Source organism: Pseudonaja textilis, chromosome 7 (genome assembly GCF_049901715.1).
Source record: "Pseudonaja textilis isolate UNSWEBS1 chromosome 7, rPseTex1.2, whole genome shotgun sequence".
Classification (NCBI taxonomy): domain Eukaryota; kingdom Metazoa; phylum Chordata; class Lepidosauria; order Squamata; family Elapidae; genus Pseudonaja; species Pseudonaja textilis.
The window spans coordinates 19,024,288-19,041,701 of NC_141996.1; positions in this window are offsets into that span (position 1 = coordinate 19,024,288).

Genomic DNA, 17,414 nt, shown 5'->3' on the forward strand with positions numbered 1-17,414 from the left:
GTAAATATAGCCTTGTCTTCTAATACAATATTTTCATTCCATCTTCTGGATCTCTTAGAAATATCTGACTGGTCACACTTAGAGGTTAAATAAATGTTTTTTTTTAATGTTGCTAAATCTTAAGTAGCATTCTTTTTCTATTTCTGTTTCGGGAATTCTAGCTTTTTCCTTTCACATGCAAAACTATTGAAAGCTATCAGGTCCAAAAGATTGCCATCCTTGTATTAGACTGATGCCAATAGAAATATAAGTAGTCCTCATTTAACAGCTGTAATTAGACTGGGAATCCAGTCACTAGGTAAAGTGGTCTTTAAGTGAAATATTATGTGACCATGCCAACCTATGAGGGCACAGTTGCACTTGAGTCCGTTAAGCAAGGGTTAAGTGAGACTCCAACTTGCAACCTTCTGTTGTGTTCCCCATTGACTGCTTGGTGGAAGCCAGCAGAGAGCATTGCAAGTAGTGATCACATGATTGTAGGGACATTGCAATGGTCATAAGTGCAAGAATTGAGTCACTTTTTTTCAGTCCCATCGTAACTTTATGCAATTGCTAAACAAATCGTTGTTATGAGCCACTTCTATTATATATATAGGTAAAAGTTCCCCTCACACATACTAGTCGTTTCCAGCTCTAGGGGGCAGTGTTCATCTCCATTTCAAAGCTGAAGAGCCAGTGCTGTCCAAAGACTTCTCCATGATCATTTAACCAGCATGACTAAATGCCAAAAGTACATGGAACACTATTACCTTCCCACCAAAGTGGTCCCTATTTTTTTATTTGCATTTTTACATTTTTTCGAACTGCTAGGTTGTCAGAAGCTGGGACAAGTAACGGGAACTCACTCCATTACGCGGTGCTAGGGATTCGAACTGCCGAACTCCCGACCTTTCTGATTGACAAACTCAGCGTCTTAGCCACTGAGCCACCGCATCCCATGATATACTGTTTGTCAAAGAATGATTGTGGCTATATTTTGGTGACTTGGACCTTGAGCTTGTTTGGAGATTCTAGCAGGGAGTGCATCTATAATATAACTTTAATGGAAGATCTGGGATGGATGTCCTCTTCCCCTGAGTGTGCAGCTTTGAAACACATGGAGCAGTGAGGTAGGATGGGGATACCCATGTAGCCAACCAGATCTGCCAAATCTACACTAGAGATCAATGAGATGACATTACAACTAGATCACTTGCCTCTCTTTCAGCCACTATTTTGTATATCATAGGCAGGTCTGTGAAGAACCATGCAGTTTCTAAACTTTACAATAAAGTGACCAATAAAGTTGATGTGACATGTTCAAGCATTTTCTTTTCTGACGTGATTCCATCTTCTGATTTAGGACAATTAGCAGATTGGAGTAGTGTGTGACTATTTGGGCATGTGCCAGTGCAGAAATGTAGCATTTAAATAAATACCTGAAAGGATTGTACTTTCCCTAATACCTTAGATTAAGCTGCATTAAATTGCAATTGGAGATTAGGAAAATAGCGAAAGGGGAATAAGGTAGCTGTGGTGGCATCTCAACCCCTGTAACATTCTCTCTTGATATTAAATTTCAAATGAGATTTTTCAACAATTATACAGCTAATAAGGAGTCCTTAGTGTTTTCTGATGCTTGTTTTCTTGCAGGTGTTTCATTACCCAAACTAGTAACATCATTAGTGCTAATTTCACTAGTGCTGATGGTGTTACCTAGTTTGGGTAATAAAACATCTGCAAGTAAACAAGCAAGCTTACAGAGCACCAAAGTTCCCACATTTGAACCCTAAGCTATTCATTGGGTAACTTCTTGCTCATAATATGGTATTCTGTTGAACTGATTCTGGAATATTTATTAAAGAGATGTTAATTTCAGAAGCTATGAAGATGGAAATTATGACGTAAAGCATTTTACTTGTATTCACCCAAGGAATCATTTTAAAACAATCTTCAACTGCCCTAAGTCTGGACATGCTAAATACCATGGTTACTTTCATATCAGAGTTGTGATCACACACCCATTAATACGTGTGGAATATTTGCAATTAACAGATTTCTTATTGCAAAGGAAAACTATGTAAATATTAATATTAACTATGGATGTGTAACTTTGTTAACCCCAAGGATTTTAGGTGAATGAGAACAGATCACATTTTAGGTCATATTTATGCAAAAATATTGAATATTCAAAAGATTCACAAACTTTTAAACACCACATCATACTCATTCCTCTTCTCTTCTGCCTCCACCCACCAAAAGATCTTGGGAAGGGCTGCTGGAAATTAAGAGAAAGCAACAAGTCGCCCCTTGCATTGGAGGGGAAAGGTTAAAAAAATAGTCTTTTTTCTCATAATCACTGGGAAAAAATGAAATGTAACTATGTCCCCGTTTCCCAGTTATTTGACTGGCTGATCAACTGATGAACAAAGGAAGAATATTGCATAAATAGCAATAAGAAATGAAACAGTTTATTTAAATTAGCTATTTAGGTAATCCTCAGTTAATGACCATCGTTCAGGAACTATGTAAAGTTACAATAATGCTAATCAAGTGGTACTTATGAGTGTTCCTGAAAGATCTGGGCATTCCAGCACCCCCACAGTCGTGTGGTTATGATCTGGGTCCTTAGCAATCACCTCTCATTTACGATGGTTGCAATAATCCAGAGTCGTGGAATTGCAATTTGCAATCTTCCCTGCTGGCTTCCTGCATGGAAAGTCAACAGGAAAATGGGAAGAAAAGGTTACAAGTCTCTCCAGTCATTCCCTCTACTTTCCCACGTCCCCTCCTGCCCTCTGTCTGGAGAACTCACTACTTGCCTGACCACACTCGCACTGCAGCAATATGATGAAATGTGCACCTGGAGAATCAGTAGATAAAAGAGTTTTGGCAACACAGAGCTTTCCCAGAGAGATTAAGATACTGGGTAATGCTAAGAGTCTCTCAATAAATATCCAGTATGTTAGAAAGTTATAGCTTTAGTTTGGGAAGATTCTGTCCATTAGGTTTAGTTAGTCCATTAGATCCATGATAGCTTTAGTTTGGCAAGATTCTGTCCAAATAAAGGATTGGACTTGATTGGATTTTGCTGTATTGCCTTTGGGCTTGGCCCTGACACGCAGCCATTTACCTGTCCACCCTTCTCCTTGTGAGTCACCTAGCATTTGCTTCCTCATTGATTTTGTTTGATGGAAGCAGGCAAGTTGTTAGGAAATACTTGCTTAATGACTCACGTTCCTTGTTTAATGACAGCAATAGGACTGCTGGAAATGCCATTGCTAAACAATGCAGTCATTTGTCATTGCACTCTAAAATCACATTACTTGGAGCATGGGGGCTCACTGAGGATACTGGGTTGGAAGTTAGCAAGCCCATGTTTGAGACCTAAGAGCTGCTGCGTGGCGGGGTGAACTCTCATCACTTGGTCCAGCTCCTTGACAAGGATATGAAGAGACCCCAAGGGCGTCCCCTGGGCAATGGTGATGGCCACCAGCTAATCTTTTCAACCTGGAAGCACTTTTAACATGTGCCTCTGGCATAAACAGGATAGGGGACCATGTTATTTAGTGATGGAAATTCCAGGAGCAACTGTTATTGTAACATAAGGTCCATTAAAACTATTAAGCTCAAGATTTTATTCCTTCTGAATGTTACTAGTTTTCCTGGTTCTTTGACACCTCTAATGGATCACTTTAGAGTCTCAGTTATGAAGGCATATATGCATCTCATTATGTTGTTCTAATTGCATCTAAATCAAATTAAAACTTCTTAGTTAATGTATGTAGGTAGAATACGACAGTTAAAGTAGCCTGCTTTAGAGCTGGTTTGCTAATGTGGAGTATGCATATTTAAAATTAAGGGCAACACAGTGGCTCAGTGGTTAAAATGCTCGGCTTATCAGTTGGAAAGGCCAGGAGACCAGGTTCAAGACCTGGCACATGATGGAATGAGTTCCCTTCCTCGCCTTAGCCCCTGCCAACCTGGAAATTCAAAAGTATAGAAATGCAAGTAGATAAATAGGTACCACTTCGGTGGGAAGGTAACAGTATTCCATGATATCATGCTGGCCACATGACTGCCGAAATGTCTTTAGACAGCACTGGTTCAATGGTCTAGAAATGGAGACGAGAACTTTCCCCTATAGTTGGCAACAACTAGCAGAGTAAAATCCGCAAGGGCTCCTTTACCATTTATATTTATATTTTACCTTAGCAGTTGACTACAATGTATTAGTAATAGGGCTATTCTATATATTTGGTTATTGGATAAGATTTATACCTTTTTTTACTATAGTCATTAAACATTTATTCCACATTTCCTCCAAGGAGCTCAAGGCAGCTTATAGTACTTCTTTCTGCCTCATCTAAATTCATCATAGTGCTGTGAGTAAAGACCATTCAAGGTTGCCTTACTGTGTTCTACAGAAAGAATAGAAGATATATAATGAGTGGAAAAATAATTTTGCAGCAAACCATTTGATGAGTCTTCATTAATAAGTTGTTGTTGTCTTCTAACTCTTCATATGGTCATTATTTCATCAAGATTGTCAAATAACTGCTTCTCCAGGCTCTAATAAGTTCAGGAGATAGCTAGATATTCTCACCAATGCTTGTGTCATCAGTGAGAATATGTAGCTGTGTTGTCTTTTGTCAAACTGTTTTTTGATTGACCTTGATTTTACCAAGCAACAGAGTGAATTGGTTATGGGTATGGTCGAAAACTTAGAGTTACATCCAATAAGTTTCATCTAAAACCAAGCTTTCATATTTTGATTTGAAGGTGGAGTTTGACTTAAGTACTGCTGATGGAAGAGACTGTACTTAGGAATCCCAAGAAATTCACAGAAACTTACACATCAGAAAGAACACTTGGGAGTATCAAACATTAAACATGATGACAGAACCAACTCATGTTTAGGCAAGAATAACAGGCCTATAATTATATGGATCTGACCAAGTTCCTTAAAAAAATATTTCACTTCTTAATGTAACAGAAACTTTATTTGAGTTTGCTAGGTGTTTAAAATATAGTCACAAAGGAACCTTCAATGGTACTTTACCATTTGAGATATTTTTGTATAATTAGAATTAAATCACGTTATATGATTAATAGTGTACATTCATGTCACAAATTTAATTAAATATCCAGTGAAGATGAATCCATACCACAATTTGAAAAATGGAAAAGAAAACCATGTCATCTCTTATTAACCTTTGGCAAAAATATAAAATCCAGATGTAGCCAAGGAGATATTAATTTTTTCTATTAAAATTTTTAACCATGCGTAGAAAGGGATTTTATTTTCTGTTGTTCCAGAAAAGAAAAGACTCTTCACATACTGGCTACATTCATGTACCATATTAACTGTTTGTAGTGTAGTTGGGTTTTTAGCTTTTGCTTTAACCTATGATTTTAACCTAGCCACTGAGGTTAAATCATAGTTTATGGTTCACAGAATTTATGGACAATGTGAAGGCCATAGTGGCTTCTAGAAAACTTAGTAACTTGTTACCAAATTGTAAATGTTTGTCTTGTCAAGGAAGTAATTACACAGAAGGTGTAAATTATTAAATACAAAAATGATGTTATCTTTATATAATTTTAAGGTTAAATGTACATGGAATTAAAGAATGCTTAGGGTTTTTTTGCCTTGGCTTCATTCAATAATTTTTGGAGAATGACCTTCAGCATGCCACTTAAAATTCAAACTTAGCTCTTATTTCAGGAAATTTCAAAACTCTATTAGATTGTTGTACGAACACAGAAAATTATAACATTCAAGCAAGGGTGTTTTCAGGAGTGGTTAAAAAAAATCAAGATGGCAGGTACAACCATACAGTTGAAGCCCTTTTGGGTGCATGTAATTGTACAGTCATACCGATCATTTTGATTTTTTTGACCATTTGGATGTCTGCATTCAGTAAACTGTTATTAAATGAATTGTAATTTATCATGAAGAATGAATATCATAGAAATGAGTACCTGTTACAGGCAGCACATGATCTAATTTTTGAATAATAAAGGATTCCATTTATTTAATGTATACTTAAGCCATTGTTCAAGGTAAAGTGAGGCATGTAAATATCTATTGTTGCTGATATAACTAAAACAAATGTAAATATATTTAATAGAAGAAATCATTTACTTTAGAGAATTATATAAAATATTCAGCTAGGTGGGTGATCAATTATGTCAATATTTGATAATAAATGATAATAAAATATAACAGGAAATATAAATTTAAAGAACAGAACATTGTTAGCTGTTTGATATATTGTTGGTAAACCTACATACTGCAGGCTGGAAAAAATAGAGTTTTCTGCACCTTTCTGTGCCTTATGCCCTGGAAGGAGGGATATTTGCTTTTCTACCTTAGAAAGTCAATGAATTGGATCAATCTTGTTTCAGTTGCATAATTGGTATGTTCCCCAGGATGATGGCTTTTGCAGCAGAAGGGCTGGGCAGAATTTGGGGCCATGAGGTGAAGACATATTTCACATGTCTTAACCTAGATACATCTAAACCTAGATACATTTGACTTCAGATATAACAAGATTAAAAAGACTGAGGGAAGGTTTCAGTTCTCCAGGACACATTCAGTTCTTACTGTTCCTAACTTATCTTTTTGTTTTCCACCCATTCCCCTCAGAGCAATGTCACAAATTCCAGTTTATTAACTGTGTGACCTGATGTCAGCTGTGATTCAGAAAAACTTGGCACTACAATAAACCTGGTAGCATTTAAAGTGTCACAATATAGTTTCTAGTGTTAATACTTCATTTAAAAAGTAAGCAGACATGTTGAAAGCACAGTAATTAAAAGTTTCATTGCTGTGATGCAATAAATCATTCAGACTTTGCACCCTGTCTTGTTGATGTAATTGGCAGCTCAAATCTTTTTTTTTAAATAAATTTTATTGGTTTTTAAAAACAAACAGAAACAAACAAAACATAAAAACATCAAGCTATCTTCCATAAGTGTACATACAGTGTGCCGGTTGGTTTACAAATTGTTTTGTGCTTCCATTTTATAGTCTTCAATTACAATTACATTACATATAATCTCATATTGTCAATCAAAAATTAAATACCTTAGTATCATTATTAATCAATCGTTTGACTATACTTTTATTCATTCATGTTTTACAAGATAACCATAATTTACTTAGTTTATTTTATTACAGTTCATATTATCATCCCAAATCTATCCTAAAATCATTTTGTAGATATAATAAGAAAGAAGTACATCTTTATATATTTATTATTTTCTAAAAGTCTACATATTTCATTACTGTATTTTATTGTCTAACCATTGATAGGAAAGATCCCAAATTTTATAAAATTGTTTATCCTCTTGTTCTCTAATTTCAAATGTCAATCTACTCATTTCAGCACATTCCAATATTTTCTTAATGATTTCCTCCTGTGATGGTATTTTCTCATTTTTCCAGTTTTTAGCAAATACAGTCCTAGCCGTTGTTGATACATTCAGGTATTTCAAGTCTTTACTATATATTTCAGGTAAAATTCCCAATAAAAATATCTCTGGTTTCAAGTCTATATGTTTTTTTGTCATTTTTTCCAACCACATGTGGATTTTAGTCCAGTATTTTTTAGCATCCGCACAAGTCCACCACATATGGTAATATGAGCCGGGTGTCTGATGACATTTCCAACATTTTTCGGATTTATTCTTGAACATTCTTGCTATTCTTGTCGGGGGGAAATGCCACGTGTAAAACATCTTATACAAATTTTCTTTATATGCTGTTGACATTGTCATTTTATAATTTTGAGACCACAATTTTTGCCATTTCTCTAAATCAATCCCATATCCAAAATTCTTCCCCCAAGCAATAATAGTTTCTTTAACTTGTTCTTCTTGTTTAATTTCTAATAAATATCCATACAATTTTTAAATCACCTTTTCATCAGTACCTGTCAAAATCTTATCTAAGTCAGTCAGTTTATCATAGAAACCTTCTGTTTTAGAATCTTTATCATACCTTGAATGTATTTGCGCATATGAAAACCAATTCATCTTTATACCTTGTTCCTCTAGTTTTTGCATAAATTTAAGTTCACCCTTTTCATTCAATATTTCACCATATCTAACTGTTTGTTCCTTTTTGTATATTATAGGATACGAAAATGCTTTAATAGTCGATAACCAGACTAGAATTTTCAAATCACATTGTTTTTTAATTTTCTCCCAGTTTAACCACAGAGACTCCCGTATATAATGTCTTCTAAAATACCCCTGTGTTTTAGTTCCTTTGTACCATAAAAAAGCATGCCACCCCAACAACAAATCATGTCCTTCTAATGTCAACAATCTAGTATTTCTTAGTGTTATCCATTCCTTAACCCACATCAGATTTGTAGCTTGGTAGTACAATTCCCAATGAGGCAAACCAAATCTCCTCTAATTCTAGCATCTTGCAAAAGTTTTAACTTTATTCTCATTTTTTTACCTTGCCATATATATTTCAACACAATTTTATTTAAATTTTCAAAGTAGTCTTTTCCAAGCCTAATTGGAATTGTACTGCTTAACTCTTTCTTCATCAATATTCTCTTGCATATATAATTTCCCATAGAAGTCTCGAATGATTTCCTTCTTCTCTTTGCTACCATGGCAAACTTGGCCTTGGTCATCTATTAATTGCACTATTTTCCTTGATTCTTTCTCCTTTCTCAATTTATATGCTAACCATCTACCTGGTTTGTTTGTGTCTTCAAAGTAGTTCTGTTTAGCACCTCTAATTTTCTGTGCTGATTCTTCTTTTTCTATTTGACCCATTTTGTGTTTAATTATATCCATTTTTAGCTTGATGTCCTTTTTCTGTGGCATTTTCTGTAGCTCTTTTTCAAGTCTTTTATGCTCATCCTCTAGGGCCTTAGAGGCTAGCCTTTTCATAGTATTCCTTTTCCTTGTATAGTCTATTATCAAGCCTCTAACATATGACTTCATTGTATCCCATACATTCTGAATTGATGTATTTTTTTTTGTTTTCTCTAAAGAAAAAAGCCAATTCTTTCTCCATCCACTGTGAGGTCTTTTTCCTTTAAAATAGTATTATTTAACGTCCATCTAGATCTTCTTTTTTGTCCTTTCCATTTAATTGTCATTGGATTGTGATCTGCCCTTGTACTTGTTTCAATATTTATTTCTTGAATGTTAGATATTAATTCTATTGACATCCATCTATTCTGGACCATGATAAGTGTCTATTTGAATAGGTGTATTGTTTAGTTTTAGCATTTCTTTCTCTCCATGTATCTTTTAAGTTTATTTCATCTATCATTTTAAAAAAAGATTTAGGGAGAGTCTTTCTGTTTTGCTTTATTGTTTTCTGTGCTGTATAGTCTAATTTATTGTCTAAAATTCCATTAAAACCTCCCATCATAACTATATTAGCATAGTCCAGTTCAATTATTTTCATATGTAATTTTTTTGTAGAATTCTTCTTGTTTGTCATTCGGAGCATAAATTGCAATCAGGAGTGTTTTCATATTATTGTCCGTTATTTCCACCTTTAGTATTCTTCCATCATCATCGGCATAGATCAATTTTGCTGGGGTGGTCTCTTTAATATATAAAACAACTCCCCTTTTCTTACATTGGGTCAAGGAAGTAAATATTTTCCCTAATTTTGGCTGTACCAACAATTGTTCATATTGTTTTTTAATATGTATTTCTTGTAGACAAATTATATCAAATTTTAATTTCTCTAATTTATGAAAGGTTTTCCTTCTTTTAACGGCTGAGTTAAGTCCATTTATATTAATTGTAATCAGTTTTTTCTCTTCCATGGTTATATTTTATAGTTAGATTTAGCAGCTCTCATAGATCTTAGTTCACGTTGTTCTTTGGCTTCCACCTTTCCACCTACTGCGCCTTCTTTTTTCAGTCGCCATTTGGCAGTCCTCTTGGAATTCAATTAGTGAGATCTCTTTTTCTGCCTCTTCCTCTTTCCTTCCAAAAAATTCTGTATAAAATAATTCCGCTTTCTCAATTGAATCAATTCTATGTCTCTGTTCTTGCCATGTGAACATTAAACCTTCTGGAATCAGCCATCTATAATTCACCTTTTTTTAAAGTAGCATTTAAGTCAGGAATCGGTATTCTCTTCTCATCTCTCTCACTCTTCTGGGTATTTGTTTCAAGACCACAATCTCCTTGTCTTTGTATTTCAATGTTTTCTCTTTTGACACTTGCAATATTTGCGTTTTAATGGCTTTCTTTGTAAATCTAATGTGAACTTCTCTTGGTAAGCTATTTCTCATCGCATATCTTGTGAAAACTCGATAAACCTCATCTATTCCATCCATCATCTTGAGTTATTTCCAAAGCTTCAGCCGGTATTTCTATCATTATCTCAGCTAGGTTTTGTCCTTTTTCTTCCTCTACGTTTTGGAATCTAAGATAGAATTCTGATCTATCCATCTCCCATCTCAACATACCACTTTTATCTTGTTCAACCACCATTAATCTATTATCAATATCTCCAATCTTCTTGTCTCTTTGTTTATCTTCTTCTTCAATTTTTTGGAATCTCTCATCGTACTTCAACATCATTTGTTGGATATTCTCCACTTTTTCATTGGTTTTCCCTGTTCTTTGTTCAATGTTCTCTATTCTCTTTTCAATATTCTCTGATCTTGCTTGAATATTTTGAATTCCTTTCATAATCATCTGCAGAGTCACTTTTTCTTGTTCTTTTTCTTGCTTTAGCATTGTCTGTATTGAACGTTGTCCTCCAGATGGTGGAGAGGAAGAAGTAGAAGTTGAAGAACCAGGAGCTGTAAATTTCCTACTCATTTTAAGCAATTCAAAATCTTCAGGTTCTTCTGAACCTTAATCCAATTGTGAAGTAACCAATTATAGTTCAAAAATAAAAATAGTAGAAAAAAGAAGCCCAATAATAATAATTTTAAAAAGGGGGAAAAAAGGGAGGACAAAATTTCTTCAGGTTCTTGAATACCTTAATCCAATCAATAGTTAGATAAAGAAAAAGACTTAAGCAAAAAGAAAAAAAAAGGAAAAGGAAAAATTCTTCAGGTTCTTCAACACCTTAATCCAATTGAAAGGTCTCAAATAGAAAAAAGTGCATGAGGATAAACCAGAAAGGTAGATGAAAAAACAAAAATACCAGGAAAGGGAAAAAAAGGGCTTTTAAGGCTTTCCCTTTAAAATAAAAAGCAAACGTAGAGATTGGACTTCCAAAAAAAAAAAGAAAGAAAAACAAAGACAAGCTCCAACAAAGCCAAAAACCCAAATAGTTATTACAAAAAAAAAAGATAAAAAAATACAATAAAGCTGGTGAGGAGGGATGGCACAATACTCTCCCATGCTCTTCCCTCTATCTTAGCAAATAGCAATGTCCTTGAAAAAGAGTCTCAGTTCTTTCTTTCTCAGCTTTGTCTGGTCACAGGGAAATAGAATATTTTCAAGCCTCTAGTTGGCAGCGTTACAAAGTTTCTTTGCTCTCACTTTCCCCCTCCTTTTCCAAGTAGGATATAATAAGAGTTAATAAAAAAAGAAAAAGATATTTTTTTAAAATGAAATAACTAAAGGGAGCCTCTAGCCCAAAATATTACAAAATCAAAAAAGAGAAGAAAAAAATAGATATAAATGAAAAAACCAGTCCAGTTTCAAAATACAAGATCATATATAGAAAATCCAGCAATGAGAAAACAAAACAAAACATTACTTTGACATTCCTGTTTAAAATCGCCAATTAATCACTTCTGTCAAAACTTTTACAGATTCTTTCTTTTCCTTAGGATGTCCTTTCAGATCTTAGAAAAAAAAAGTTCTCATCAAACCGGCACACTCTCTCTTTCTGTTCTCTTCCGTTTCGGAGCTGTCCCAACTTCAGCAGCTTTAATGGCTGCTCTTTGCCGCTGGCGGGAAGAGCTTCTCCTGGATCTACCAGGGACTTTGCGGTATCCCTGGGATCGACAGGATGCGCTCTTCACTTTCACCGTCTCTTCGGGATGGTTTAGATCCAATAGGACTGTCCAGGAGCAAAGATATCGGCAGCGATCTCAGACCTCCAAGATCGCATGCCGTATCATCGCGACGCCAGCTCCGCCCTCGGCAGCTCAAATCTTACTGATTGCCAATATTAAAAAAAAAAAAAAACAGCGCATGGGTTACAGCAGCTGATGTGAAATTCTTTTATGAACCGGGAAGAAACTTACTTCTAACTCCACCTCACATATGGAGAAAAGTCATGACTAATTAATACAGTAAATCTCTGATTCATATCTTATAGAAAAGGTTCTTAAGGATGATGCAAGAAAAGGGAGGAAAGGTATATTCTTCAAACAGTTTTTGCAGGCCACAATACAACTGTACTATCTATCATCTAGATCAGGGGTGTCAAACTCACAGCCCGTGGGCCAGATGTACTGGCCCCACCCAGTTTACCAAAGGGGAAAAAAGTCCTGATATGTCGCATGATGCTGCCGTGACGATGCAAGTTTGATCTAGATCTCAATTTCGGCAACTGTATGGGCTTCAACACCCAGAATTCCCCAGCCAGCATGTTGGAGTTGAAGTCCACACATCTTAAAATTATCGAGATTGTCATCAAAAGCATGATTGTCATTACAATTAATAAAATCCAAGATCAACTCCATAAATCCCTTTCACTGTTGCAAAAAAAGTGCTAGCATACAAGCTTAGATTATACTTGACTTCATTGGTACCCTAAAAATATATCTGCCATAAGCATATCTAGAAAGCTTTAAGAAAAGCAACCGAGGAATGTGATTTAACATTCCGTCAACTTATCTTCCTGACAGCTCCCTTTTCTGTTTCTCCCAATGGAATTAGATTTCCAATCACACTATAAAAAAAGGAAGGATTGTAGTTTTGAAAGGAATTATGGTATTTTTTAATCTGCAAATTTATTTCTGCAGATTATATGCTCAATCTGCTTTAATAACTGAGTAAGAGTATTTTGTAGTCCAATAGCTTTCCAAAATGTTATTAGTTTCTCCATTGCCCTATCCTCTGCTCCCCGTTATTCACTTAGTACAGGGGTCTGCAACCTGCAGCTCTAGAACCACATGCGGCTCTTTCGGCCCTCTGCTGTGCCTCCCTGTCGGCTGATCCCACCACTGGCTGGCCCCACCCCTCCGCTCCCTGTCACTCCTTGCATGGCCTAAGAAGGTAAGGATGATGGCAGGGGACTTGCTCCATATTCCAGAGCAGGAGGTGACTGGGTGGGAGTGGGTAACATAGAGTTGGCCACGCCCACCCAGTCACACTGGTTGTTAAATTATTGGCTCCTGGGGTTTTCTTTTCTCTGGGAAACGGGTCTAAATGGCTCTTTGAATGTTTAAGACCCCTGACTTAGCAGAAGATCGATAGTCTTCTTTCTTAGTCCCCATCCTGTTCTCTTTTTTCATCTTTCTTTAAAACCATGCATCAACTGGCTTTTATCTAATTGGTGACAAACCCTAACAGATTTTAGATACCTTGAGGTTTCTCTTAAACAGAGTGAGACTACTGATGCCAGTAGAGATATGGATAGCTTCAGTCTATCTCACAAGGGAAGGAAGCATTGTGAGGATAATGGCAGAAAAAAAGTGCAACAGTTTCATTTTTGTTGTAGTTCAGTGCTTTTTTGAAAACCCATAAGTAGGACTCCTTCCAGGCAATTACTTTATTTTCATTTTACTGGAGATGCCAGGACCTGGAGCAAGGATCTTCTGTATGCAGAATGATAGGGAGATTTTTTTAAAAAGATGTTTAAACATGAAAAAACATTGAAGTCACCTTGTTTGAACTCTTAAGCTCGTTCAGCAGGAGATACATTTGTGAGTATGTGACTACAATAACTAAGCTGCACATCTTCTACTCTCTGAGGCACCTTATGGGCTGTGACCTCTGCCACATGCAGGCTAAATTCTTGCCTCTCTTGGCTTCTTTAGGTTCCCTGAATCCAGGGGACTATAGGAAGAGATGTTGCCGGTGGCCTTACAGAAGGCAATTATGCAAGCCCTCTTTAGGAAATCCTTCGTAGCTCCAGAGATATCAGACAATCGCACCTAGTCTCCCATCTTCTCCTTTCAGGCAAGATTGTCAAAGCAATAGTGGAGGACCAAACTTTGTCATAGAGGGAACAGATTATCTGGCCCATTTTAGTTAGGATTTAGACCTGGGTATCAGATAGACATAATGTTGGTTACTCTATTGGGTAATTTTTGTGGACACCTGGACCAGGGGTTGTTTTTGTCTTTGAGCCGTTCAATGGTATCCTTCTGGACTGTCTTCAGGGATTGGGCATTGGGAGCTCTGTGCTTCAGTAGTTCTGTTCCCTTGCTCAGCAGATCGGTCGAGTCGATGATGGTGAAGAAGAGCAATTAGCCTGATGGTCACTCTGTTGCAGAGAGCCATAGGATCAATACTTTCCCCTATACTGTTTAATACCTAAATGAAGCCACTGCAGACGATCATACGATGGTTCGGGGTTTGATACCACTGTTAGGTTGGTGACAACCAGCTTTACAGTATTAGCCCTCTGTCAAATGCTTACTCCTGTGCCTGGAAGCTCTAAATGTCTGGAAGGACAGAATGTGAAAATTTGAACCAAGCAAAATAGAATCATTGTTTGTTCACTGAAGTCCTCTGTCTGCAGTGGCTTCATTGTCTCTTGATAGGAAGACATCACCTCTGAAGGAGAAGTTCCATGACTTGGTGGGGATTGTTCTCCTGGAGCAATGGCTACGATTTGAACAATAGGAGAAGACTCTGGTTTAAGGGGCTTTACAAAATAAACAGAGTTGGGTCTTCTAGACCTGCTCAGGCAGGAAACCCTATACCATTTCAGACAAATGTTTGTCCATCTCTTCTTAAAAAGAAATATTGGCGCATTCATAAATTCTCGAGGCAACTTGTTCCGCTGATTAATTGTTCTAACTGACAGGAAGTCTAGTCCTGCCAAGAATGTAATAAGGGTTAACAAAGAGGCAGTTTCTGTAAGCAATCCCAGAATGTTTCCTTCCTGCCTTCCTTACAGGATTAGGCCAGTAATTTCTTCTAACAACAGGTTCTCTGAACTGCTTAGAATGTTAACATCCGGTTCTAGTGAATAGGTGCGAACTGGTAGAATCCCACCCCTGCAGTATTCCAAATGTGATCTTACCAAAGCACTATAAAGTGGTATTAACACTTCATCTGATCTTGATTCTATTCCTCTATTAATGTAGCCTGGGACTGCATTGGCTTTTTTTACAGCTTCAGCACACTGCTGGTTCATATTAGATTGTCCACTAGAACTCCAAGATCCTTCTCATGTTTACTACTATTGAGCCAGGTACTACCTATACTATAGCTGTGCATTTGGTTTTTCTTACCTAAATGTAGAACCTTATTTTTTTCACAATTGAATTGCCAAGCTTCAACTGATGAACCAGAAAAGTACTGGGAAAAGTTTGCTACATGCCCTTATCACCATGTGCTTGAATAACTCTGGCACACTCTATGTAAGGCTGTCTTTAAAATTGCCAGTGATCTGGTATACGGTGGTCTGTATACTCACTAATACCCAGAGTTGGAGCATATCATATCTGTGCTATGAGCCCTGTAATGGCTACAGTAACCTTCCAGATGCAATTTAAAGTGTTGTTTTTAACCTATAAAGTTTCTGTGACTTGACAACTGGACACCCCTGTCCCCTGAGTGACACCCATCTTATATCTGTGACTCAGGACAGTTCACACAATACAAAAAAATTAACAGAAACCAAAAACACCTAGAAATAAATATTCAAAACGATAACATCAAAACAAAAACAAATTCAAATAATATGAACTTTCTGGGTGAATCAGCTTGTCTTTCCTCACCTCTGAAAGGTTAGAAGTGCCAAAACAGGAGGTGTTTGCTTCTTGGTGGCAACATTCAGCATTTTAGAACAGCCTTCAGATTAGATGTACTCACTAACTTCTTTTCAGAAACAGAGCTATTTTGCATTTTATTTATTGTTATTTTACTGCTTTTCTATTATATTTTAATTTTTAAAAAATTTAATACTGATATTTTAATTGTAGAGCAGAGGTGGCATTCAGCAGGTTCTGACCAGTTCTGGAGAACCAGTAGTGGAAATTTTGAGTAGTTCGGAGAACCGGCAAATACCACCTCTGACTGGAGATTTTACAGCATCCTTCCCCCTGCCATGCCCACCAAACCACGCCCACAGAACCAGTAGTAAAAAAAATTGAATCCTACCACTGTTGTAAAGGTGTATGTTTGTGAATCATTCAATGTCGCAAATTGGACTCTAGTAAGTTATAAATATAAATAACAGTAATACTTGGCAACAAAGAGTTTTATTTAACATGCAGCTTTTGCTGTCAATTCATCATCTGGATTCTTGCAGGTCAAATACAATTGTCCAATGTGGGTGTTCTATTGTCTAGGCCAGAGGTATCAAACTGGATTTCTTTGAGGGCTGGATCAGCATTGTAGTTCTCCTCCATGGGCAGGTCAGAGAGGGTGCGGGGGAGGAGATGGGACAGACACCTCCTGTAGCACCCTGCTGGCCAAAATGGGGCATCAGAGGGCCGCAAGCGGCTCCCCCACACCCCATTTTTGCCAGCAAAGTGCTGCAGGAAGCCGTCCAGCCTGAAAATGGGGTGCAGAGGGCTGTGTACAGCTCCCCGTGCCCTGTTTTGGCTGCCAGAGGCACCGCGGGGCAGTCCTTTGCTATTTCCAGGCCAGCCCTGTGGGCCAGATTTAAGCATCTGGGAGGCTGAACCTGGCCCATGGGCCTTGAGTTTGACATCCCTGGTTTAGGCAATGGAAGAGAGAAATGGATATTCAAGAAAATAGGCTTGGGAATAAAGCACGAAATGTCTTTCATTCAGAAAAAAGCAGAACAGACATGAGAACAAAATAACGGGAAAACAAGGAATCCCTTCTTGCTGTATCTACTTATAGGAGCCAATAGTGTAAAGAGTGAAAATCGTTATTGAAGCTTTTGAAGCTGTAGGAATGTGAATAAAGTACCTCTGAACCATTAAAACCAACCCTCCTTTTCCATTTGTGCTTCTTTAGGAGTTGCTCTTGGCCATCACTGTGTATGCTTTAGGGCGTGTCAAATTTTTCAACTTTCAATTTCCAAACATTAGGGGTGTTTAAAAGTTGTGACATGCCTTAGGCATTGCAAAGATATTTTGGTTACTTTAATATAAATTAGATGTGCTTGGTAAATAACCACATAAATATAACTTTTTAAACATTTTGTTTGTTTCATTGTGCAAATGTACCACTTCCTTTGGTGAAGTACTTCTTTCAAAGGATTACCCAGCCCTAATTATCTTTCGTTCAGCTGTTGCTGTTGTTTTGGTTTTGTTCACTTCTCTTTACTCTTGTAGTAACGATTTTCCAGAGTTCAAGAAACATGCTTGCTTATA